This window comes from Helianthus annuus, chromosome 1 (genome assembly GCF_002127325.2).
Source record: "Helianthus annuus cultivar XRQ/B chromosome 1, HanXRQr2.0-SUNRISE, whole genome shotgun sequence".
NCBI lineage: Eukaryota > Viridiplantae > Streptophyta > Magnoliopsida > Asterales > Asteraceae > Helianthus > Helianthus annuus.
In genome coordinates this window covers 74,669,042-74,695,743 of record NC_035433.2, presented here as the reverse complement: position 1 = coordinate 74,695,743, position 26,702 = coordinate 74,669,042, and the positions used below count along the sequence as shown (strand labels likewise).

At 37.0% G+C, this 26,702-nt stretch overlaps 4 non-coding genes and 1 pseudogene across 4 annotated transcripts; 2 read left to right on the top strand and 3 right to left on the bottom strand.

Moving 5' to 3' along the window:
- Nucleotides 1–713: 713 nt before the first annotated feature.
- On the bottom strand, nt 714–816 carry LOC118483096. Its single transcript, XR_004869575.1, has one exon. It is a non-coding gene; the product is annotated as a U6 spliceosomal RNA (small nuclear RNA).
- A 19,207-nt stretch (nt 817–20,023) lies between these two features.
- Nucleotides 20,024–21,229, top strand: LOC110910738 (annotated as a pseudogene).
- Nucleotides 21,230–22,428: 1,199 nt separating this feature from the next.
- Nucleotides 22,429–22,501, top strand: TRNAV-UAC. The gene has a single exon. It is a non-coding gene; the product is annotated as a tRNA-Val (tRNA).
- A 308-nt stretch (nt 22,502–22,809) lies between these two features.
- Nucleotides 22,810–22,912, bottom strand: LOC118483076. Its single transcript, XR_004869548.1, has one exon. It is a non-coding gene; the product is annotated as a U6 spliceosomal RNA (small nuclear RNA).
- Nucleotides 22,913–24,308: 1,396 nt separating this feature from the next.
- TRNAG-GCC lies at nt 24,309–24,379 on the bottom strand. Its single transcript has one exon. It is a non-coding gene; the product is annotated as a tRNA-Gly (tRNA).
- Between the last annotated feature and the right edge of the window lie 2,323 nt (nt 24,380–26,702).

The window sequence follows — 26,702 nt, the reverse complement described above, 5'->3', positions numbered from 1 at the left end:
CCGAACTCACCATTTTGACACAAGTGTATGAACTAACTATAAGTTTTGATCCTAGTCCGTGTAACACCAGTCAACCTGAAAGCCTCTCGTTAAGCAAACTAATCAACTATTCTGTATTTACGAAAAATTTATACACAAAATACTACCATTTCTAGCACCTTTTATCTTTGGATGTTTTTTATTCCTTGAATCACTGGAAGCAGCCTCTCTATCATCTGCAATAGAGGTAAGGTTTGCTCCCATCCGGCCTTCCACAGACCCTGCTAATGAGAAGATACTCATCCAAAAAGCATCCGGTAACCAAAATGTCAAACGCGTTGTTTCACCATATACCATTTCTCGATTTGAACCCATCAAAACTAATAGTGTTCCAAAAGTAAAAAGGCCATATCTAATCAACCATAATCACTGTCAGAATTACTAATTTAGTATCAAAGTCATCATGGTCAACAAACTAAGTATTGACGAATAAACACCCAACAAGTTTGACCGAATTTTGACCCAATCCTTTTAGGCCATTGCCTAACACACCAGTTTAGAAATTACATGTTTTTCACCTAAACAAATCCCACAGTTCTTACAAAAATTAATGTAGAAAATAGAGTATGTATCATGAAACATGACGATGAAGTACGAAAGGAAACAATAGGGCGATAACAACAGTGTCGAATGAAACATGACGATGAAGTATGAAATGAGAAAAGGAAGAAGAAAAAAATTTGGACCATTTCTCGATTTGTGCGTGTCATCCTTGCGCAGGGGCCATGCTAATCTTCTCTGTATCGTTCCAATTTTATCGGATGTCCCCGAGGGGACGAAATATATTGCTTAGCCTGGTTATACATACCATTTACAGCTTCATCTCTGGGCCGATGTGGGACGAACCGAGTCAGCCAGGATCTTGTAATATGAAGTTAATCAAACTGCTGCATAAGGGAAAAATGTTTCAGTGTTCAAAACATATACCCGAAACTTGGATTGCAGATTGAAGATGACAGATGTATACCATGTTTTAGTTGAATTTGTTTTATGGCACCTACATACATTTTTACTTTTATTACAGTTATTCATTATAATAATAATAAGATGCATTAAACACGTAAAAGCATCCAAATGCAGAGGAAAGCATTCGAGGGCAAAGTATGATGGATACCCTCAAATGCTAAAGATGAAGATGCCTAAGTTAAGTACAAAAAGGCTAACTCCCTCGCGTATGGAATGCCCACTCTCGCGCAAGGAAGGAAGGTTGTTTAATGTCTGTCTATTCATAAATTGGGTTGCAAATCAATGTAACTTGTAGTACTAAGTTATCAAAACCAACAAGTGTACAAAAGCTTGCAATCTGACATGGATATTCAGTGTAGCTTGTGTGAGATTAAATATATAAATGTAATATTTAATCTTGTAGCCTATATAATCATTTATATTATATTAGATCGAAATATATTTATTAACCTATTAATAATTAGTTGGTAATTGTTGATGGACCATATTACCCTTATTAACTAATTGGGTTTCCTCTTGGGTGTATAAATAAGGGGCTTATTAGAGAGTTAAAGGGTTACACACATTACACAATCACAACCCTCATTAACATCAAGAATTCGTGACTCTCTCCCCTAACCGAAATTACCCTACTTCGGTTTTCATCACCATCATAACTTACACCCCAAAGAGGAACCAGATCATCCTGACAATCATGTCGAACTCAATGGCTGCATCTCTGACTGGATTCTCTGCTGGCCTGTCTGCTGTAACAGGTATTATTCATGTTTTCCATTACATTTAAACAGAACTGATCCAACATGTGGTATCAGAGCATATGTTGATAAACCAGTTCTGTTTTCGTATCCATTATTCTTGGATCAAAAATCTGGAAAACGGAAGTTTTTTAAGCCTTAAAATCAAAAAACTGTTTCGGGTTGTTTGTGACCGAAATCCCTGTTTTCGGAAACTGTTAATTGATAAACCGACTCGAAATTATAAAGATTAAACTTATCATCACGAAATCCCTTACAAAACCATTAAAATCAGGTTTCGGATTTCCAGATTATGTTCTTATTTTTGTTAGGGTTCATCATAATGTTCTAAGAAAACTTGAAAATTCCCTAAGATTTGGAATATAATTTAGATTAGTGGGTGTTTTTCCTGTTTTTGATCTTTATTTTATCTATTAAAATTTCGAAAACTGTTAAAAGATAATCAGTTATTATTTTCGAAATATTTTGATAAGTTTAGATCAGCATTAAAACAGGAAACATTATCCCACAATCCCTTAAATTTCGAGTTTTCAGTTATTATCACAAAACAGCTGTTAACGAGGTTGCTACTCGCAACCATGAGGTTGCTACTCGCAACCATGAGGTTGCTACTCGCAACCATGAGGTTGCTACTCGCAACCATGAGGTTGCTACTCGCAACCATAAGGTTGCGACTCGCAACCATAACGTGATTTATCGCAACCAGGAGGTTGCTACTCGCAACCATAAGGTTGCGACTCGCAACCATAACGTGATTGATCGAAACCATGAGGTTGCTACTCGCAACCATGAGGTTGCTACTCGCAACCATGAGGTTGCTACTCGCAACCATGAGGTTGCGACTCGCAACCATAACGTGATTAGTCGAGACTAAGGTTGCGACTCGAAACCATAACAGCACAACTCGAGACTAAGTTCGATCCGCGCTAACAGGTGGTTTGCTATTAAATACTTGGTTTTGTTAATACTTAATTCCTTAATCAGAATCAGATAATTTTACAAAACCAAAATAGCTTTACTTGAATGAGCTTCTGATGTATTAATTCTGGCCAAAGCTGATTTAATACATCTATTTATTGTTCAAGTATTATAAAAGGCTATGTTAAGCATGCATTACAAACCTGAAATGTCTTAATTCTGGCCAAAGCTGATTTAATTCATTTATGTTTAGCATGCTTGACAAGTGCATAACTAAAGTGATTGTCTCATTTCTGGCCAAAGCTGATTTGTCACGATTGCTTTGCACACATACTTAAATGATTACACTTCTGGCCAAAGCTGATTTGTCTTCGTTTAAGTAGAATTTTTACTAAGTCTATTATTTTGATGTTAGTAATAGACATTATCACAGCTTCATAATTAAAATGGTCATTATTTATGCCTGCCTTAGTATAACATGCCCATTAGATCACATTAGGACTTCTTCTTTTGTATCATAACTTGCTCATCTTATTTCCATTATCAGCACCCAATTGCGGGATTCCACCTTTGACTGGTGATAACTTTGCTGAATGGAAGGATGCTCTCATGCTTACGCTTGGGCTGCTGGACTTTGATTATGCCCTAAGAGAGAATAAGCCAGCGGACCTTACCGCCACCAGTACTGCTGCTGAGCAGATAGTCCATGATAAATGGACTAGGTGTAACCGCATGTCTCTCATGTTCATGAAGCAGTCTATTCATAACTCAATCAGAGGAGCCATTCCTGATTCTGAAAATGCTAAAACCTATCTGGCTTCTGTGGAGGATCAATTCAAGGGAACATCAAAAGCACACGCTAGCACTCTTATCCTCAAGCTGGTGACAACTAAGTATGATGGGAGGAGCGGCATTCGCGAACACATCATGATGATGCATGATATGGCCAATAAGCTGAAGGGCCTAGAGATGGAAATCAGTGATGGTTTTCTCGTTCACTTCATCATCACTTCGCTTCCTTCGTCCTATGAAGCTTTCAAGATCAATTACAACACTCAGAAGGACAAATGGACGATGAGTGAGCTGATCGCTATGTGCGTGCAGGAGGAAGAGCGTATGAAGATGGATCGCACTACTGATGTTGCTAACTTCACCACTTCCAGCTCAAAGAAGAGGAAGAACTCTTATCAAAGAAAGGATGCTTCTAAGGTTCAAAAGCCAAATCCAAATCCTAATTCAAGTACACCTTCCAGCTCTAAGAACTCCTTAGGCAAACCCTATTGCAAGTTCTGTAAGAAAACAGGACATAAGCAAAAGGAATGCCCTGACTTTAAGGAGTGGCTGGCTAAGAAAGGTAACGATTTTTTCATGATACTTGAGTCCTTTAATTTAAATGTTCCTGCTAATTCTTGGTGGTTTGATTCTGGTTCTATGGTTCATGTAACCAATTCACTTCAGGGATTCCTTACAATCCGGAAGCTGGGAAGAAACCAAAGAACACTTAAAGTTGGGGATGATCGGGAATTAGAAGTGAAGGCCATAGGAACATTACAATTATTTTTGAAAACTGGTTTATGTATTAAACTTTATGATACCTTATATGTTCCTGAGGTAACTCGGAACCTTGTATCAGGACCAAAGTTAGACATGGACGGTTTTGTCGTTTCTCATGGTCATCGCAAACTCTCTATTCTCTATGATTCCGTTGTTTATGGTACTGGCATTCTGGATGGTGGTCTCTATAGATTAGAACTAGATGATAATTTTTCCAAATCTTTGTTGTCATATAATATTAATGAATCACTCACAAAGATAGAAAAGAAACAAATTCGAGACTTAGAGACTTCATCTATGTTGTGGCATCAACGTTTAGGCCACATCTCAAGAGAACGATTAAATCGTCTCGTAAAGGATGAAGTCTTACCTCCTCTCGATTTCACCGATTTTGGAACATGTGTCAAATGTCTTAAAGGCAAAATGACATCAGCGAATAAGAAAGGTGCCACTAGGAGCTCTAATTTATTAGAACTCATTCACACTGACATTAGTGGTCCCTATCAAATCGCTGGCATCACAGGACATACTTCATTTATCACTTTCATTGATGATTATTCTCGTTACATGTACTTGTATCTTATAAAGGAAAAGTCTGAATCTCTTACAACTTTTAAAGATTATAAAGCTGAAGTTGAAAAGCAATTAGATCGTCAGATTAAAGTTGTGAGATCAGACAGAGGCGGTGAATATTATGGAAGACATACTGATGTGGGTCAAGCTCCTGGTCCATTTTATGAGTTTTGTAAGGGCCAGGGGATTGTGAACCAATACACCATGCCTGGTACACCTCAGCAGAATGGTGTCGCTGAACGAAGAAATCGTACCCTTATGAACATGGTGCGCAGTATGTTAGCCAACACTAATTTACCATTATTCCTCTGGACTGAAGCGTTAAAAGCAGCTGTTCATATACTCAATAGAGTTCCTTCTAAGTCTGTCCCTAAAACTCCTTATGAACTTTGGACAGGAAGGAAACCGAGTCTTAAATATATGAAAGTATGGGGCTGCATTGCTGAAGCAAAATTATATAATCCTTTCCTAAGGAAACTTGACCCTAAAACAGTTACCTGTTTCTTTATCGGGTATCCCGATCATTCAAAGGGTTATCGTTTCTATTGTCCTTCCCATGTCACCCGTATTGTTGAAACCAAGCGTGCTGCGTTCCTGGAGGATTTCAAGGTCAGTGGGAGCAGTACTAACCCTTATGAAGAATTGCAAGAAGTACAAGACGCGGGGGGGAGAGACTCGTCGCTTACCATTACTCCGTTTACTCCTCTTGTACCACATGCAACTGCACCTGAAGCCACTGCACAAACTCCAACTCCACAACCAGAACTCATTATACCTCATAACGAAGGCACATCAAACGCTCAAAACCAAGACAACGCTCAACCCGAAAATCAGCTCAGGAGGTCATCTAGGCAAAAACGGCCTACTAATTGGGATGATTATATTACCTACCTGACTGAAATGGATGCTGGAAAGCTCAATGATCCTATCTCTTATAATGAAGCCATTAGCAGTGATCAGTCTTCTGAATGGAACAAAGCAATGATTGATGAGCTTGAATCCATGAAGAAAAATGACGTTTGTGATTTGGTAGAATTACCCAACGGTATCAAACCTGTAGGTTGTAAATGGGTGTTCAAAACAAAACTGGATCCGAATGGGAACGTTGAACGCTATAAAGCGAGATTGGTTGCAAAGGGCTACACTCAGAAAGAGGGAATTGATTATCAAGAGACGTTTTCACCTGTCTCTCGTAAAGATTCATTAAGGATCGTCATGGCCCTAGTAGCTCATTTTGATTTAGAGCTGCATCAGATGGACGTCAAAACTGCTTTCCTTAACGGAGACTTAGACGAAGATGTTTACATGAAACAACCTGAAGGCTTTAAACCTGAAGGTCAGGAGCATCTAGTCTGTAAGTTGAAGAAATCCATTTATGGGTTAAAACAAGCATCACGTCAATGGTATCTCAAGTTTGATGAAGTCATGAAGAGGCAAGGTTTTATGAAGAATCAAGTGGATCAATGCACCTACCTCAAGATGAGTGGGAGTAACTTTACTATACTTGTCCTTTACGTAGATGACATTCTATTGGCAAGTAATAGTTTAGACATGTTGCATGAGTCGAAGCGGTTACTCTCGCATAACTTCGACATGAAGGATCTCGGAGATGCTTCTTACGTCATTGGCATCGAAATTCACCGAGATAGACACAAAGGGATCTTAGGATTGTCTCAAAAGACTTACATAGATCGTGTCCTTACACGTTACAACATGCAACAGTGCAAACCCTCCGTCGCTCCAGTAGTTAAGGGAGATGTTTTTGGTTCATTCCAGTGTCCGACAACAGAGGTTGAAAAGGAGCAAATGAGCCAGATACCTTACGCGTCAGTAGTCGGGAGCCTGATGTATGCTCAAGTCTGTACTCGCCCAGATATCGCTTATATTGCTGGAATGCTAGGCCGTTATCAGACTAATCCTGGCCTAGATCACTGGAAAGCAGCTAAGAAGGTCCTCAGATATCTGCAAGGGACGAAAGACTATAAACTGACTTATAGAAGAAGTGATCATTTAGAAGTGGTAGGTTATTCTGATTCTGACTTTGCCAAATGCAAAGATGACAAGAAATCCACTTCGGGCTACATCTTTATGTTAGCAGGCGGACCTATCTCATGGAAGAGTCATAAACAACAGTTAACTACAACTTCCACAATGATGGCAGAATACATTGCTGTTTACAACGCAACCTGTCATGGAATGTTGCTTAGAAATCTGATCACTGGACTCAAAATTGTTAATTCCATTTCTAGACCATTGAAGCTTTACTGTGATAACTCAGCTGCCGTTAGTTTCTCGAACAGTAACAGTTCGACTGGAGCTGGTTTATATCTCGATACAAAGTACTTGTTCGTACGTGAACGTGTTGAGGAAAATAATCTTTGTATAGAGTATATTAGTACTAAAGATATGCTAGCGGATCCGATGACTAAAGGTCTCCCACCTAAAGTTTTCGAAGAACATGTATCGAATATGGGACTTATTAAAGACCTTGTTTAATGGCATATTGTACTAGCTTATGTTTTAATTAATAAAATTTCCTCAGTTTGATTTTGTATGTCTCTAACATATGTTCTGCCGGTGTAATGACATATAGACAAATATAAATACAAATCAGACGCTAAAGGGCTTATACATATTTTGATCGTAACTATTAGGTTTTAAATTGAGGCTATAGTATGACTAATGGGGGTCCTGAGTCGAATGATGATTCAACGGCTGTATTTCTCTGCTATAGTTCTTGGTTTAAAGCTAAAATGAGTGTTAACTCCTGGCCAGGCTTACCTAATACTCATGATAAATGATTACTTGGCTAAGTGGGAGAATGTGAGATTAAATATATAAATGTAATATTTAATCTTGTAGCCTATATAATCATTTATATTATATTAGATCGAAATATATTTATTAACCTATTAATAATTAGTTGGTAATTGTTGATGGACCATATTACCCTTATTAACTAATTGGGTTTCCTCTTGGGTGTATAAATAAGGGGCTTATTAGAGAGTTAAAGGGTTACACACATTACACAATCACAACCCTCATTAACATCAAGAATTCGTGACTCTCTCCCCTAACCGAAATTACCCTACTTCGGTTTTCATCACCATCATAACTTACACCCCAAAGAGGAACCAGATCATCCTGACAATCATGTCGAACTCAATGGCTGCATCTCTGACTGGATTCTCTGCTGGCCTGTCTGCTGTAACAGGTATTATTCATGTTTTCCATTACATTTAAACAGAACTGATCCAACAGCTTGTAGTATAATAAGTAATTAGTTCATTCATTAAAGGGTGTTCAGTCTTAAATTCAACCAGTTCCCCATAACAAGAAGATAGTCAACCAAAAAATGTATAAGGTGTCTCCGTCATTTTAACCGCCAGGTCAGCTTCCAAAGTTTTCATGAATTTTATCTTTAGTTATCATGTTACCGACTTTTATTAACGATTTATTGTCTTAGGTTACGTCACCTGTTTAATGGGAGACAATGGTAAGGACACTTTTGTCGAGGGGACTAGTAAAGTGTTATGAACTCGGGCCTGGAAAGGTAAAATCTGGACTATTGTTAAGTTTCATTTTTCTTTTTGAGTAAAATGTCATTTTCGACCCTGAAGTTTGACTAGTTTTGCTTCGTCCGAAGGTTTGTTTTTCGCATCTGGATCCAAAATGTTTGAAATCTTGCCATTTCATCCAGCTTGTTAACTCCATCCATTTCTCTCCGTTACATCAGGGTATTTTTGTCTGTTTTGTTAACTTAAAGGGTAATTCGGTCCTTTTTAGGGGTATTCGGTCTTTTTACGTAACTGAAAAAACCGAAGTAAAAAAGACGGAAATACCCCTGACTTAACAGAGAAAAATGGTTGGAGTTAACAAGCCTGATGAAAATGGCAAGATTTCAAACCTTTTGGATCCAGATGAAAATGGAGTTAACAAGCCTGAAAAACAAACCTGTGGACCAAAGTCGCATAACTGGCCAAACCTCAGGGACGGAAATGGTATTTTACTCTTTCTTCTTTTGTTTTCTACTTTTTTTCTTATTTTGCTAAAGTTATGCACCAATTTGAATGTAAAATTAGGTTATTGCTGGGATTGTGAAGAGAATGCACAAAACATCGCCGATTGAGAACATTAGCGCTTGATTTGTTGCCATTTTATAATAACTGATTTTTTTTTTTTTTTTTTTTTTTTTTGTAAAATCATGAAAGGGGATTATGGAGCTCACACGGAGCAAATTAATGTAGTTGAGTTTTTGTGTATGATCATATGCTTTGTTAGTAATTGTATTCGAATCGATTATATTCTGTTTTGAGTTTGATTATTATGAGTTATTTTCCAAGTGGTTGTTTAAGCTCCGGCTTTCAACTGATGCATCATTTTGAGCATGATGCTGCAACATATAATCTGAGCATGTTTGTTTGACAGTTTAAATCTAACATGTTTTTGGAAACTTTACCCGAACCCACACACGATACGCATCCAAAAATTGTGTTAGACACGTGAGCATGAACATGACTCTAGTATTCGAGGGTTCAATTGAACATGGTGCGTAAATATGAAAAAAACGTAGTTTTTTTTTAGCGTATCAACACTTTAACATTGCAAATTTGCAAATGAGTTAAATGCCCGGATAGTCCCTGTGGTTTGCCCCTTTTTCACTTTTAGTCCCTAACTTTCTAAAATTACAGCTATAGTCCCCAACTTTTCAATTTTCATTCCCGGATAGCCCCTGTGCCTAACATCAGTTAGTTTTCTCAGTTAAGAGGGTGTGAAATGACAAAAATACCCTTTCCTTAAAAAGGCCAAACCACAGGGACTATCCGGGCATCTTCTTCATTTTTATTTGTAAAACCCCACCACCACACTTCATCTTCAACCTCCACCCACCATTACCCTCCTCCACCCTCCACCATCACCACCACAGTCACTCTCCACCAATTGTGACTACAGATCCCACCATTTTAATTTGATTAATCGCAGCTGAGATCTGAAACCAAGGCGATCAAACTCTCACCATCACAAAATATCAGGTGTCTGCATATTTTGGTTTAGTAGTAAGCTTTTTTACTTCTTTTGTTAACTCAAATTGGGGCATTTGAAAAACCTTTTTGTGCAGTTATTTAAATGAATGTGGTCAATGATTAACTGTTTCTTTTAACAAACAAAAAAAAAAAAATACACCAGCTGTCACTGATGACCACTACACCACAAAAACATCTTATGCCAACTATTGTCTAAAGTAATCTCAAAACCATGAAAATTTTAACAATACAAGTTGTAAATTTGATGATTTTGCATATTATTTGGAACTCTAATGAAACAATGTACCCCAAGGTCCTTTTTCTACATGTTTTGAGACTAAAATGTTGCTTCATAAATGATTTCACAAACCCTAATAACACATAACATCAATCTCGCCTCCCTCTCCATAACCGATTCCCTTGTCGGTTTCTTATCATCACCATCATTAGATTGCACCCTAAGGAGGAACCAGATCAAGTTGACAATCATGTCAAACACTGTTGCTGCGTCTCCATCTGGATTCTCTTATGGCCTGTGCTGATGCAATCAGGTATGTTTACATGTTTTCCACTATGCCTAAAACAGAACTGATCAACAAAATTTACCATTTTTAATGGGTTTATGTTTATCTTCTTTATTAATTTTTATTTGCATAATCACATCTCGGTAAGCATATTTGAGAAAAAACGATCAAGGTGTGATCCGAGGCTGTCACATAACTTACAAGAGGTGGTTTCTGTTGGATATAATGTTCAATTGTCGATTAAGATTCAACGTTGCCGTCAAGGTACGACCCAAAGAGTTACACTTTGGGCAACGAACATTTAATGGTGTTTTAATCGTTAATCACCGGATCACGAAATAATAAGCGTAATAAACGAAACGGGTAATTATTTGGAATAATTACGGAGAACCGGATTTAATATTATAACTAATTTGTTAATTATAATATTAAATTATATATATAATTAAAAAGAGAGATAATTGTTTTAATTATGAGATAATTATAGAGGAGTTGTGATTAGATTACAATTCCTAATCCTTATATATCTTTAAATAAAAGACTTTCATAAAATCTCTAGATTATCTATCAAATGCTTGATAGCTATGAATATGAAGGGGTGTACGAAAGTGATATAAGTGGATTACTAATTATTCTTGAACAACAACTCTCACATTAATAAATATATTGCTTTGGACGTTGTCTTCTGATTGCTTTTGATAGACGACAAACAAGAAGAAAAGGGTGAAAAACTTGTTTCCTCTCATACCTATAAACCGGAGATTCAAGATTCTGGTGAGGAGTAGAAGCAAGTTTTGTTTCTTTGATTACGCAAAAGGGTTAGTAAAGTTTTTGAACTTTATTTTTCTTTAGTTTAAAGGTTTCGTTTGAAATTGTTTCAAACGAACAAATATGATTTCGTGGTCAACGATCATCTAGCGAGATCGTTCGTTGAACCAAGATGTCTTTCTTGGATGTCACGATTCTTTAATATTATATAACCTATTTTGATTGTAATGAGATCACTGGTGGAATCGGTTTAGAACCGAACCTCGTGTACATGTTTTCCGCTGCGTTCAGTTTGTTTGACAAATTGACAAAAATTATTTTCTAAAAGTTACACGAAAACTCCAACAGTGGTATCAGAGCCACCTTACAAATCAAAGTAGGTTATTTTATAGATGTGTTTGTAGATCTATAAAATAGTTATAGGATTGCATGCTTAAAATCGAGTAGATTTGGCATAGGATCCTATCACGTATAATAGTTATATGCAAGTTTTATTAAGGCCAAACATGAACACTTGTCAAAGTACTCTTTGACAAAATATTTGGCCTTAACCTATTTCGTTTAGCTTAATGATCGTAGTATGCAAATCCGGGTCTAGAATCGTTTTTCATAATAACACGTGTACTAAATTAGTTTTTGGAGCTACACGCGTTAAATTAGTTTAAAGAAAAACGATTATATTAAAATAATTATTTTTAATATATACCAAACTAAAATATTAAAAAAAAAACGTAACTAAAGACTTTATTTTAAAATAAAGTTATAATTTTGTTAAGTCTTTTCGTTACAATATTTAAAGGAAATTTAAGTTTTCTTTATATTAAAGTTTTTTTTATTTGGATTGGATCTAAAATTAAGTGGGAGCACAAAAGCGTTTGTGCTACACTTAATGGGCTCGGTTCACGTTCTTGGGCTCGAACGAACCGAACATATTATGAACCCGGAATTGCATATTTATTTATTTATTTATTTTGCGTTTTGTCATGAGATGTTTATTACGCCATAAAATTAATAACTAATACACGATCATTAAAACGACAATTTTAATAAAAGGTTTATTAAGTATTGGATAGGTAATTAAAATAAACAGTTTATTTTAAAATACAAAAATCAAAAATTGGTTTTTCAAAAAATTAAAAGTTAATTTGAAAACCATAATTAATAAAAGTTATTGACTAAAATAATTTTGCGACACGACCAACTTAGATTAAATAGGGTATTTAAAATTAATCGGTCGAGTGATTGAAAGGTGTTTCAAGTCGTCACAAATTAAAACGTAAAATTGATTTTTACAAAGGAATTGTATAGCCTATGTTCATGCCATAGGCCGTACAAGTATTTTAAAACGACCCGAACTGGTAATTTTAAAATATAACCCAAACTGAAATCGATATTCTACGCCACCCTGAATTAAGAACACCCGAACTGATCTATCCGAACCCCTGGTGCTAGTGTTTACCCTGCATCCAGGCCTACGGTTTTGGTTAGGGGTAGTTCCGCGATTTCCATGCTTACATGGGCCGGGCTGCGGTTCTCATTTGAGGAAAAATATCACTTTTGCGACACGAGAGCGAATGTTAGTGTTTACCATGCATTCGTCTTCTACGGTTGTGAAAGTGGGCGTAGTTGGGGTTAACGTACCAATGCTTGACAACACTCGTCATGCGACCCCAAACCGAGAATTGTGTAGTTGACACAATTGGTGATCGTCACCTACCCTTCAATCTATGCCAGTGAAGAGTGCTAAGTCCATTCACTGAGTTATGGGGAGATGGGATCTCATCCTAATTCCTAAAATTTTGTATATCTTGGGTCAAAATTGAATTAGGTTAATGCATGAAAATTACTAATAAAAATTTCTTCTAAATTCTACAGATGTCTACAAACAATTCTGATAACACCAAATTCTCGCTTAAGTCCATCCTTGAAAATGCTAAACTTGATAATTCTAACTTCATGGATTGGTATCGCAACCTGAAAATTGTTCTCAGGGCGGAGAAAAAGGCTTATGTCCTTGAAGGACCAATTCCCGAAGCACCTGCTGCTAATACGGGTGCAGCCCGTAGGACATGGGAAAAACATGTTGATGATTCCCAAGATGTGACATGTCTTATGCTTGCTATGATGATTCCAGAACTTCAGAAGAATCTGGAAAACTTGGGAGCATATGAGATGAGTGAGCAGCTGAAAAACATGTTTCAGCAGCAAGCTCGTCATGAGCGTTTTGAGGTGATGAGATCTCTCATTACATGTCGCATGCAGGAAGGTACTTCGGTCAGTGCTCACGTACTGAAAATGAAGTCTTTCGTTGATCAACTGGAGCGTCTGAACGCACCCCTTAGTAATGAGTTAGCTACGGATGTGATCCTTAACTCGCTACCCAATTCATATCATCAGTTCGTAATGAACTATAACATGAATGGGTGGGAAAGAATGATCCCAGAGTTGCATCAGATGCTAAAAACTGCTGAGACAAACATCCCAACTAAGGGCAATCCAGTGCTGGCGATCAGGGAAGGAAGAATTACCAAGAAGAAGCAATCCAAGGGAAAAGGCAAGGCAAGTAAGCAAGACAAGGGCAAAGGCAAAAAGGTTGCCACTCCGAAGGCAAAGCCTCATAAAGATGCCAAGTGTTTTCACTGTGATGAGATCGGGCATTGGAAGAGGAATTGTCCCAAGTACCTGGCTGAGTTGAAGCTTAAGAAGCTGCAGATTGGAGAATCCTCAGGTATACATGTTATTGATCTATTTTCCTTTTCGAGCAAATCTTGGGTGTTTGACACTGGATGTGGTTTTCACATTTGTAATGATTTGCAGGGACTAAAAAGGATTAGGAAGCTGAAGCAGGGTGACTTAGAGCTGCACGTTGGGAACGGGCAGAAAGTTGCTGTGAAGGCAGTTGGAGAATTTATTCTTGAATTACCTTCTGGATTGTTTATTACTTTAGACAATGTTTTTTATGTTCCTAGTTTGACTAAGAATATTATTTCTGTTTCTGCTTTAAGAGAACAAGGTTTTAATTATGCTTTTGATATTGTTAATGGTAGCATTTTTGCATTTTTAAATGGTGTGTTCTATTTTGAGGCTAAGCCTCACAATGGTGTCTATGAAATAGATACTTCTAACAATAGATCAAATAATATAGTATGCTCTCTTTCCTCTAAACGTGTTAAAACTAGCTTTAATCAAACATATCGTTGGCATTGTCGTCTTGGCCATATTAACATCAATCGCATGAGGAAGCTCCAGACCGCAGGGATTCTAGAATCCACGGGTCAAGAGACTTATGATTTATGCGAATGTTGTCTAAGTGGCAAGATGACTAAGGCCCCTTTTACCGGAACTAGTGAAAGGGCCAAAGACCTGTTAGGACTCATACATACTGATGTATGTGGTCCATTCAGGACTATGTCAAGGAACGGGGAAAGATACTTCGTTACATTTACTGATGATTATAGTAGATATGGATATGTTTATCTTATGAAGTTTAAACATGAAACCTTTGAAAAGTTCAAAGAATTCCAAAATGAAGTACAGAATCAACTAGGGAAAACGATTAAGGCACTTCGATCCGATCGAGGTGGTGAATACATTAATCAAGAGTTTGATGAACATCTCAAGAAGTGTGGGATTATATCCCAACTAACTCCACCTGGAACACCACAACTTAATGGTGTGTCTGAGAGGAGAAATCGAACCTTATTAGATATGGTTCGATTAATGATGTGTCGTACAAACTTACCACACTCCTTTTGGAGTTATGCTCTTGAAACTGCTACACGTCTTGTGAATATTGCTCCTACTAAAAAGGTAGAAAAGACACCATATGAGATGTGGCATGGTAAACCACCTAAAGTCTCTTACCTTCGCATATGGGGATGTAACGCTTATGTTACCAGTGAGTCTTCGGACAAACTTGATCCTCGCGGTGAAAAAGTTGTTTTCATTGGATATGCATATCCGGTTGGTTATTATTTCTATAATCCTGCTGAAAATAGAGTTTTCACTAAGCGTCGAGGAACATTCCTAGAGGATGAGCTTATGGCGCGAGGAATTGGAGATAATCTTGTGGATCTTGAGGAAATTCGAGAACCACAAATTAATCAACCAATAGTCGAATCTGCCTCTCAACAAAATGTTGTTGGACCTGAACCTGATAGGATTCAGGAATCTGATGTAACACTAGGCGTCCGCAGAAGTACGAGGGATCGTCATGAACCTAATCGGTATTCACCTGATAGGTACGTCTTGATAATAGATCAAGAAGAGCCCTCAACCTACAAAGCTGCGATTTCAGGTAATGAATCTGAAAAATGGCTCGAAGCCATGGGCGTCGAGATGCAATCCATGTATGACAATCAAGTCTGGGATTTGGTTGAACTTCCTCCCGAATGTCAGACTGTAGGAAGTAAATGGGTTTTCAAGTTGAAAACAGACATGGATGGAAATTTGCAAACCTATAAGGCTCGGTTGGTTGCTAAAGGTTTTACTCAGACTCAAGGAGTTGATTATGAAGAAACCTTCTCGCCAGTAGCCATGCTTAAGTCTATTAGGATTTTACTTGCCATAGCCGCGTATTATGACTATGAGATATGGCAAATGGATGTCAAAACCGTGTTCCTAAATGGACACCTTACAGAAGATGTCTATATGGAGCAACCTGGAGGTTTTGTAGATCCTAAGAATCCTAAGAAAGTTTGCAAGTTGAATAAATCCATTTATGGATTGAAACAAGCATCTCGAAGCTGGAATCTTCGTTTTGATCAGAAAATCAAACAATTTGGTTTTATCAAAAATGAAGATGAGCCGTGTGTTTACAAAAAGGCAAGTGGGAGTTCTATTACTTTTCTAATCCTGTATGTAGATGACATACTTCTCATTGGAAACAATATCCCGATGTTGCGGGACGTTAAATCCTGGCTTGGTAAATGTTTCTCAATGAAGGATCTTGGAGAAGCTGCTTATATTCTAGGAATAAAGATTTATAGAGATAGATCTAAGCGGCTACTTGGACTTAGTCAAAGTACGTATATCGATAAGGTCATTCGGCGCTTTTCGATGCAAGATTCCAAGAAGGGTCTCTTGCCAATGGCAAGTGGAACCGTACTGAATAGTCATCAGTGTCCCAAATTGGACAAAGATAAAGAGGATATGAAAAAGGTTCCATATGCCTCTGCTATCGGTTCCATCATGTATGCCATGTTATGTACTAGACCGGACGTATCGTTTTCTCTGAGCTTGACTAGCAGATATCAACAGAATCCTGGTAAAAGTCACTGGATTGCTGTGAAAAATATCCTAAAGTACTTAAAAAGAACTAAGGATATGTTTCTGATATTTGGCGATTTGGATGAAGAGCTGAAAGTAAAATGTTACACTGACGCAAGCTTCCAAACGGATCGTGACGATTCACGATCTCAGACAGGCTATGTTTTTACTTTAAATGGTGGTGCTATAACTTGGAAGAGTTCTAAGCAAAGCATGGTGACCCAGTCGACCACTGAATCAGAATATATAGCGGCTTCAGAAGCTGCTAAGGAGGCTGTTTGGATGAAAAAGTTCATTGCTGATCTCGAAGTTATACCAAGCATACAGAAGCCTATCGAGATATTTTGCGACAATACAGGTGCAATTGCTCAAGCAAAGGAACCAAGGTCGCATCACAGCACGAAGCATATTCTCAGAAAATTCCACTACATACGGGAAGTTTTGGAAAGAGGAGACATCGTAGTAGAGAAAATTGATACTGATCAGAATCTAGCAGACCCGTTTACTAAGCCTATACCTCAAGTGAGACACGAGAAGCATGCTGATTGTATAGGTCTTAGATATGCTAGACAGTGGGTCTGATTTTGTAATTTAGTAATTTGGTGCATTTTGAACTGTAAACAGTATTTTATGTTTATTTGAATTTAATGGTTGAATGTCTTTTAAACTATTATATTTGTGTTCAAATATTAGTACGTTAAGTATCTATGAATATTGTATTCTAAAATGTCCGTAGTCTATCAGATTCGTGAGAACCAATCTGGTAAAAGACTATTGTGAATTAGATGGTTGATCCATATCATGGATACTCAAAGTGTTGAGAACCATATTCACTGATATGATTAGTTGAATCATATTGGGCGTAACTCGTTTCAAAATGAACTTCATGGATCTTAGTCATAAGACATTTTGAATAGGTACGATCATTGTATCCTTAGACCTGCGGTACATACTAGAACTAACTTAAATGAATGGTTGCTCTTTGATTCTATCTAACGCTGTACGTAACTGGCAGTAATAAGGATAGTTTTGGGAATGATCTGAAGTTTAGTGGGAGTTGTTTGTAGCCAAAGGGATCTGTACTTCTATACTTAGAAGAGGAACACTCTGGCGCCCTTCGTTGGTTTGAACTGGTGTTAATGCGTGGCCACGCTCGAACTAGTAGTAGTTTGATAAACCACTTCAAATCAGGAACAAAATTAGAAATGGTTGAATAATATATGAGAATGAATTGGACCCATGTCTCATGTTCAATAAGTGTTCAATACAGAGGGATAAATGAGTTGATAACCCGGGCTATAGTATTTGCATAACCAAAGGTTTGATTAGTGCAAAGAATTAGTTGACATAAATTTGTCATACCTTGCCGGGGGCAATATGATGCAGCTAGGCACCCACTATTGTCTACATTGAAACTTAATCGGCCAATCGACCAAGTGGGAGATTGTTGGATATAATGTTCAATTGTCGATTAAGATTCAACGTTGCCGTCAAGGTACGACCCAAAGAGTTACACTTTGGGCAACGAACATTTAATGGTGTTTTAATCGTTAATCACCGGATCACGAAATAATAAGCGTAATAAACGAAACGGGTAATTATTTGGAATAATTACGGAGAACCGGATTTAATATTATAACTAATTTGTTAATTATAATATTAAATTATATATATAATTAAAAAGAGAGATAATTGTTTTAATTATGAGATAATTATAGAGGAGTTGTGATTAGATTACAATTCCTAATCCTTATATATCTTTAAATAAAAGACTTTCATAAAATCTCTAGATTATCTATCAAATGCTTGATAGCTATGAATATGAAGGGGTGTACGAAAGTGATATAAGTGGATTACTAATTATTCTTGAACAACAACTCTCACATTAATAAATATATTGCTTTGGACGTTGTCTTCTGATTGCTTTTGATAGACGACAAACAAGAAGAAAAGGGTGAAAAACTTGTTTCCTCTCATACCTATAAACCGGAGATTCAAGATTCTGGTGAGGAGTAGAAGCAAGTTTTGTTTCTTTGATTACGCAAAAGGGTTAGTAAAGTTTTTGAACTTTATTTTTCTTTAGTTTAAAGTTTTCGTTTGAAATTGTTTCAAACGAACAAATATGATTTCGTGGTCAACGATCATCTAGCGAGATCGTTCGTTGAACCAAGATGTCTTTCTTGGATGTCACGATTCTTTAATATTATATAACCTATTTTGATTGTAATGAGATCACTGGTGGAATCGGTTTAGAACCGAACCTCGTGTACATGTTTTCCGCTGCGTTCAGTTTGTTTGACAAATTGACAAAAATTATTTTCTAAAAGTTACACGAAAACTCCAACAGTTTCAAGGCTGATAAACCAAGGGCGGGGTTGTAGGGGCTGTTGCGGTCGGTTGCAATCGTCGGTGAATGACGGTTCGTGACGGTTTGGGGTTTCAGTAGCCAAGTGTGTAAACACTTGAGGTGAGTTCATAACCCCTCTTTTTAATTGCTTTTAAATATTACTGGGGCTGATCATGTACAAAGAGTCAAAGAGTTAATTGTCTAGGAAGGGTAATGCTCTATTGACGGTTATAAGTTAAGTAGCCGAATGTCCCGTTTAGGTGACTTCCACTGCTGTTTTGAATAGGATTTAAAGGGATATGTTTTAATAACATATTGGTTAAAGGGTTAGTATGGTAGACGTTACAATAGCTTCAAATTGTGAATACGTTTATTGTTAACGGTGCATGATACTTATGTGTTTTAGGGATTATTGTCGGCAGAACTGAAAGAGGTCAAAGGTGACATGTTTCAACGTGATAATTACTTCAATATGATTGACTATGATTTCATGATGGTTTCAGTTCGAGAATCTGCAAAGTGCTCAAGAAGGAAAAACAAGTACATTTAACAGATCTGGAGCAAAAAGTATGTATCAAGTATTTAGTTATCTACTAAAAATTATTATTTTACAATGTCGATGTAAAGCAATAAGAACATGTTTGGAAACACCAACTAGATATAGGAACGAGAGGTGGAGAATCTGACCCGTGTATTTATCAGCGCGCTTATTTGTGGTATACGGTAAAATGAAAAAAAAAAAGCTTAAAACGAAATAGGTTAAAGGTTGCCCAAAGTGTACCTCTGATGTGTAAAGGCCCATGCCTTGGCTTGGTGCACACGCTGCTAAAGGCCCGGTTAGACCTTTGCATCGTGCTTTTCAGGCTATACCTAATTGTCAATGTGATAAATAAACTTAAAAGAATCTATTTTTAAATAGTACATGATTGGTACATTTATTAGGGTGCCCGATTGTGTATAAATGAAGCTAGAGCCTAGAGATAGTTGCATACTAGGTGACATATAACATAGTTTCAGTATATGTTTGGTATCAGAGAAAACAATAAAATCAATATAATAATTTTTTAATAATGAGAATAAAAATAAATAATATATTAATACAAAGTTTAGTTTAGATTATAAATAATTTGGTTATCTAAAAATATCTTAAATTAACAATTTAAATTTAAGGATAATATTCTATTGGAAAGATAGAAGTATTCTATCCGGCATTTGGTAGTGTTTAATTTTATCTTTTGTGGCAAATATAGTATCTTTTTTAAACTTTTATATGATATTGTACATCATAACAGTGGATGGTAGATGAGAAAGAACTATGTGTTGTACACTATACACTTGGCCCTCTCAAACCATGGGATTGGTGGACATCATGGCTATTGAAACCTATTGATACATAGCAGGTATTCTTCGTATTTAGTTTGTTTTTATTCGTTAGGTAATTTTCTAACGATACCACCTTAATTAACAGGAAGTTAGAGAGCATTTAGAAGAATCTCTCCCGGGAACTGGTGGAGGACGAAACCCTCATGATCATCTTTTAGTCGATTTTCTATTTTTGCTCCCGGTTTTCATTTTACTATTTTGTTATTACCGATCTTTTAAACAGGTTAGCATTGCCATTTCTCTTTCTTTTTTCCTTGAACTTTAGATTCATTATTTCGTTACATGAATGTTGATCGATTTCCATGTTTGTGTGGACGCGTTCTTTATGTGATCACGCCAGACATATATACTACAAGTTCAGATCAGGAGGTGCACTTGCTTATTCTACAGTATCTTCATCCACCATTAGTTCTAATCAACCGGTTTAGTTCTCTAATAATTATAAATTATTTTCACGATATATATGTTTAAAACTTCATATATACAGAATTTCTGATTTTTGTATAATTGTGATTTGTAGTTTGCTAATGGTGCACGCTCCATGGTGCCTGACTACCTTGGTGGAATTTCAGTATTAATTTGTTTCGTTGCGGCTGTTGTGTCTCTTGGATTTGGTTTTTCGGTTGTGCCTAGACAAGTGAAGCCATGGACCGGCTTGATTCTGATGTATGAATGGATTTTTACGATATTCTTTCTATTATTTGGATGTTACTTGCACATGATATATAAATGGGGGGAAATGGTGGCCAGTCAAACTGGAAATCGTGGTCCTGGAGCTTCAGATTACGATTCTGAAAAAGGTTTATTCATCTATTTATAATTCGGAAAATGCAGGTCATCAAAGGGTGTCTTGTGATGTTGCACCATGGTAATATGGGTTAGGGATGGCGTATGTATTAAACTATGCCATAGGTTTGAGTTTTATGTTTTGAAATATGTGCTTACTGTCATTTTTTCATTGATAAGCTGAGTTTGATGGTTGCGGGTGGCTTAGTTTTGGCGTCTTTTATGACATATGCCTCGGAACATCTAGCCATCAGGTAGTTCATGCGAGGCCTTGAAGATAGGGATACTTCAAAAACACGGAACGCTTGTGTCTTATGCTGCTAATTAGATATTCAAATTGAAAATGTGAGTTGTTTAGTTGTAGATGTCATTGGTAAGTAGTAATTGTTATGGTCAACGTTTGACTTTTGACTATCAAATGGACATGAAAAATGGTTGTTGCAATTAAGAGAGCAATGACAAGCAATACCAGAATGTTTAGTTGTCCATCAGGACTTCTTTTCATGAACTATATATCATATAAAGGTGTGTACAACGAGATTTTTAGTGAAATTTGAATTATATTTTGTACTTTTTAAACTTTCCCATATATTTTTAACTATATTTTGTTAATATAGAATAAAATTTCATTCTATTTTTTTATTAATTCCAAACAAACTTAATTAATGTAGAATAAAATTTCATTCTATTTTTTATTAATTCCAAACAAAATTAAACTGTCTTCATTTGTTAAACCGCGTGTATACGCGGGTTTTAACCTAGTGCACATATAAAATAAAGGTTGAAGAAATGTTACTTTATGGATTAGGATCAAATACAAAGGATCCTAATTGTAAGAAGTGTAAGAATGATTTATAGGGTGACAAGTGTCCAATAATCTAAAAAAACCCACTACACAAAAAAACCCCACTACAAAAAAAAAAAAAAAAAAAAAACCCTTAAACATCCACCACCACCAAAAACCTAAACCCCCACGGGGGTGGGGGTTTAGGTTTTTGGTGGTGGTGGTGGGGGTGGTTGTTTATTTTTTTTAGATTTCTTTTTAGGTTTTTGGGGGGTTGGGGGGGGGGGGGGGTTAGTTTTTTTTAGGTTTTTGGGGGGTGGGGGTGGGGGGTTTAGGTTTTTTGGTGAGGTATAGTTTTTTTTTTTGCCCGGGGGGGGGGGGGGGTTAGGTTTTTGGGTGGTGGTGGGGTGGGGTGGGGGTGGGTGTTTTTTGTGGTGATGTAGTGGGTTTAGTTTTAGGTTATTTGACACTTGTCATTCTATAAATCTTTCTTACACTTCTTTTAATTAGAAGCCTTTGTAGAATAACTTGACCCGTTACTTTATATATCTATTTGCACCACGAAAATCGCAATAAAGGTATTTGATCCACATAGATTTTAAACACCTGTAACTATTAATTTTTTATGAATACCGTTCTAAAAATAAAACCATGGTTGCTTTTATACTATATTTCGTCAACATACATAGTTAAAATTGTCATGATTTGAGATTACTTTAGCTACCATTCAACATAAGATGTTTCTGTGGTGTAGTTGTTATCACGTTTGCTTTACACGCAAAAGGTCTCCGGTTCGATCCCGGGCAGGAACAGTTTGTTTTTTTTTTTCTTAAAAAAAGAAAAGCTAATGCACCAATTTAACTACAGAAGCAGAAAAACGAACTACTAGACAAAAAATATGCAGACATCTGATCTTATGTGATTGCATACAGATTAGATACGGATTTTGAATATTTCATTTTGAAATTAACGTTGACGACGACTGGAGAAGCCGGGCCATACTAATCAATTAGAATGCTGGATCCATGAAGTCATGTAGAAATAGTTAGCTCACAACAGTGTTGATGGAAACACGACTACGAGAATGAAATAAGGGTTTACGCAAAACAACGAAGAAGAAAAAAATTTGGACCATTTCTCGATTTGTGCGTGTCATCCTTGCGCAGGGGCCATGCTAATCTTCTCTGTATCGTTCCAATTTTATCGGATGTCCCCGAGGGGACAATTAATGTTCCTCACCCCGGCTATACATACCATCCACAGCTTCGTCTTTCAGCCGATGTGGGACGAACTGAGTCAGGCAGGATCCCGTTACTAATGCAAGTTTGGTCTATTGTGACAATATTAGTGCTATCTACTTATCTGGTAATCCAGTCCAACATCAACGTCCAAAACACATAGAGTTGGATATTCATTTTGTGCATGAACTTGTTCAACGCGGTGCAATTTGAGTCCTTCATGTTACAGCCTGATCTCAGGTTGCTGATATATTCACAAAAGGATTACTGCGCCAAATAACTGACCACATTTATAAGGACAACCTCCATATAACAGAATCAATTTCACAAATTTGCAGACTCAAAGTTTTTCAAATGCCCTGATTTGAGTTAACAAAAGAAGCGGAAAAATGAACTACCAAACAAAAGTATGTAGACATCTGATCTTATGTGCTTGCATACAGATTAGTCGATTAGATATAGATTTTGAAGTGCCCAATGTGCGGAGTCTGTGAGGAAACGGTAGATCATCTGTTAGTGGGCTACACCTATGCCAAAACTGTTTGGTGGTTCATATGTGTCTGGACCAAAGTTACAGTTCCGGACAGCTTTGACTCGGTGAAACAGATATTAAAACATTTCCTAGACATCGATAAGGATGAGAAGATTTTGAAGGTTATCTATGCTATCGCCCTCATGATACTTTGGAGCATTTGGCGCAGAAGGAATGAAAAGGTTTTTGATGCTAAAAATCTCTCAACAACCATAGAGGAGATCAAAGCCGAAACATACTGGTGGATGGAAAAAAGAACAAAAATCGTTGGCGGGGACATGGATAAATGGAGTAATTTTGAAGATTTCCAATTTGTTTAGCCTCTGTATGGTTCTGTCTTTTTTGGTTTAGGCCTTGTTTGGCAATAGTTATCATGTACTGTCCCTTTAAGCAGCTTGCTTGAGGGCTGGAGTTTTTGGTTTTAATGGATTCCCTTTTGCTGGTCAAAAAAAAAAAGAAGATATAGATTTTGAAGGTTTCACGGCGAAGACTACCAGAGAAGCCACACGTCGGACGAACTGAGTAGCCGATGAGGTAAGAAACTGATCTGGATCCGTTTAGATTAAATTCCAAGTGTTGTACAGTAACCAAAAAGAAAAAGAAATGCTCATTGTTGTACAGTAGTAACCAAAAAGAAAAAGAAATGCTCATTGTTGTACAGTAGTAACCAAAAAGAAAAAGAAATGCTCATTGTTGTACAGTAGTAACCAAAAAGAAAAAGAAATGCTCATTGTTGTACAGTAGTAACCAAAAAGAAAAAGAAATGCTCAGAGTCGCTTCTTAATTCGAAGAATCGAACAGTTGTGATGACCCAACATCACAATGAGCGCAACTTCATCATTGCAACGATGCACCAGCCGGGAATCGAACCCGGGTCTGTACCGTGGCAGGGTACTATTCTACCACTAGACCACTGGTGCTTCATGCATATTCTTTGTGTGATTATTTTTATCACTTATTATTTTAAGTTCCAGCTTGTAAATTTGAGCATGATGCTGCAACATATAATCTATTAGTCTGGTGAAATTGCAGTGCAATGCATTTGGTAAAACACACAAGCTTAGAACTTTAGACCATGTCTAGGTTTAAACTGAATAGTTCCAGGTGAGTTGTTGGTCGAACGAGCACTACATTTAGCTAAAGTTCTAAACGAAACATGTTGTGTCAACCCATCTGGTTCACAGGTTGGCCCTTTATTTTTAAATAAAATATTCAGAATAGATTGTGTAAAAGCTTTAGGTTGTGGGTGGTATTATATACTAAAACAAAACAATAAAAAATGGCACCCGAATAAAGTTTTGGGGGTAGTACAGATCATGTGTGTTTTCACAATAAAAAATGGCACGTGAAAAGTTTTCACTACATCTGTGCTTCTCGAGTCGACTTGCCTCCGTAATTGTCTTCATGTGTGTTTTCACATACAATTCAAAAAGCAGGAACTAGAAAAAGGAAAATTAGCTTTCATGTGCGTCACAATTTTTTACATATCAAGTGCAGAAGAACTAACTTATGATGTGTAAAACTTACTAAATCGTTCTAATCAACAAAAGTAAACCAAAAATCGTAAAAGTAAATTTTTTTAATCATAATAGACAATTAGAGTCAACCCCCCCCCCCCCCCCCGGCTGAGCGCCATAGCCTTATATACAAAGTTAGTTTACCATTGTCTCACCTTTTTTTTGTTCTAAACTTTGACAAAGGCGGGGAAGACGCTTTCTTTGTGAGCTGTTACAATGGTGGGTCGGGTCAAGTCAAGTTGACCCATAAACGCTTTGTGCCTTCTTTTTAATTTCTTGCTCCCCGACAAGTTTATGGTAAACCCCTCTCACTGTTCTTTACTTTCAGCTGTTGATGGAGATTGCTGTTGTTGATTATGATGAGGATTTGTCAAGGTTGAAGATGATGAACGATTATGGTGCTGGAGAGTGACGGCAGGAGCGGTGGCCGTCGGAGATGTTGGCCGATGACAGCGACGCAGGACCCGGGTTCACGTAAGCGGGTCAGATTTCAGTTTCATCTCAGATGCCAGTTCGAGTTCCGGGTCAGATTCAACGGGTATCGGGTCAAGACAAGTCTACGGGTCAGCTTGGTTCGAGTTTTTCAGCGGGTTTTCGGGTTTAGTTCGAGTTTTACAACTACAGGGACTGTTTGTGTAATAAATACAACTACAGGGACTGTTTGTGTAATAAATAAAATTTAAAAACTAACTTCAGTTAAAAAAAATTAACGAAAGTTCATTGAGTACCAACATGTTGATAGGTAGGATTATTATTTACCAATGGGGCAAAGGTTGGTTTATTAAAAACCAATTTTCCTAAAAATAATTACAATACAATGTTACTATTACAATAATAATATAATCATCTAAACAAATAAAATTAGGATGTTTATGCGCATGTGTTGTATCTTGTTTACTGCGAATGAACAATACAAGCATAATGGTTAGAGGTGATAATTCGTCAACACCAACCAGAATAGCAACTGAAATCGGAACTGAAAATGTGTTCTCGAAAACAGACCCGTTGAAGAAAGTGGACCTAATCAAGGCGCTGATTCACTCATTGGCGCTGGTTGCAGCGAATGTTTGAATGGCAATTGGCATTGGCGCTGGTTGCAGCGAATGTTTGAATGGCAATTAGGGCTGGAACAGATGTAGCAATCGAAGCCGCAGATGTAGTGTCGATTAATGTCAACAGAACATGTTAAAGTACAAAATAAAAAATTCGTTTTTTTTAAACACCAATTTCATTAGGAAAAAGAATCAGCTGGGAGTTTTGGGTAACGGACACGAATACATTCTGAACGGAAGTAGCTGTTTGTGTCAGCCGACGATTTGTGGACATATAATCTAAATGGCAATGGGGCCTCAAATTGATGTATCATTTATGTATACATTTTTTAAGGGGTAAAGGTTAAAAAAGAATGCTCAGAATCGCTTATCATTTATGTATACATTTTTTAAGGGGAAAAGGTAAAAAAGAGTAAATTTCAAAGTTCGTCCTTTATGTATGTCTAATATATCAAATTATGCCCTTTATCTTTAATAACCTCAGAAAACATCCTTAATGTTTGAAAAACCATTCAGGTTATGTCCTTTACCCTAAACCTTGTTTGTTTTACCAGTTAAATCAGGTCACGTGAGAAGCACATGAGGGCATTAATGTCATTCTACCTACCACCTACTAATTACAGTCATATTTTCTAAAAACCCTAAACCCCAATTTCACCCACCATTGTTCCCCC